We start from the raw sequence: 1,179 nt of genomic DNA on the forward strand, positions 1-1,179 counted from the left end.
GTTGAAAAATGCACCACAGATATTTCAGAAAAGAATGGATGAGGTAATCAAACCAATTACTCATTTTTGTATTGCATACGTAGATGATTTGCTTATTCATTCAAATAATATTGATGAACATATTGAGTATCTTGGGAAATTCTGTTATATTATGAAAAAACATGGTATTACACTTTCTCAAAAGAAAGCTGAGATAGCTAAAACAGAAATAGAATTCTTAGGATTATTTATAAAAGAAGGAGAATTGCAATTGCAATCCTATATTGGAGAAAAGCTTCAAGAATTTCCTGCAGAAATCAAAGATAAAAAACAATTACAAAGCTTCCTTGGCATATTAAATTATGCTGAAGGATTCATTGAAAATTGTGCCAAATTGAAAAATTATTTTCTTCCAAAATTTAGAAAAAATATAATGTGGTCTTGGGAAGAGCAAGATTGTGAAAATATAAGAAAGGTAAAAGAAGAATTAAAGGTATTGCCTAAACTTGTAATACCCCAAGAAGAAGATTTTTTTATTCTGGAAACTGATACTTCAGATTACTACTGGGGAGCAGTGTTAAAGGTTAAAAAGAATCATAAAGAATATAAATGTGAAAAAGATTGTTCTTGTCCTGAGATACTTGCAGGTTATACATCAGGGACATTCAAAAAAGTTGAAACAAGATATGAGACTAATAGAAAAGAACTCATTGCTGTAAAAAGAGGAGTTCAAAAATATGAATATTATTTATTACCAAAGAAGTTCTTGATTAGAACTGATAATACTCAAGTTAAAGCATTTTTGAAAAATAATGTTGATCCATCTGTGACTAATAGATACATAATTAGAATACAGATTTGGTTTTCATATTTCAAATTTGATATTGAATATATTAAAGGAAAAGCTAACTTTCTTCCTGATTATCTTAGCAGGGATGGAGCTAGAACAATTAAGGACGAAAGTCCAGATACTTGAGATAAAAGTTTCCTATTTGGAAACCCAAATTCAAAATATCCAAGATAGCCTTCGAGGCAAGAATTTAGCCCATGAGGCAGAAGTTACTTGTACCAAGACTAGTATCCCTTCGCAGGGACTTGTGAATACTATTGCTCTCCCCGAGGATAAAGGGAAAGAAAAGAAGGTAATAGGAACCCCTTCACAGGGAATACTTAAACCTATTACTGGTAATAGAGATATTC

This window comes from Olea europaea, chromosome 6, assembly GCF_002742605.1.
Source record: "Olea europaea var. sylvestris chromosome 6, O_europaea_v1, whole genome shotgun sequence".
Classification (NCBI taxonomy): Eukaryota; Viridiplantae; Streptophyta; class Magnoliopsida; order Lamiales; family Oleaceae; genus Olea; species Olea europaea.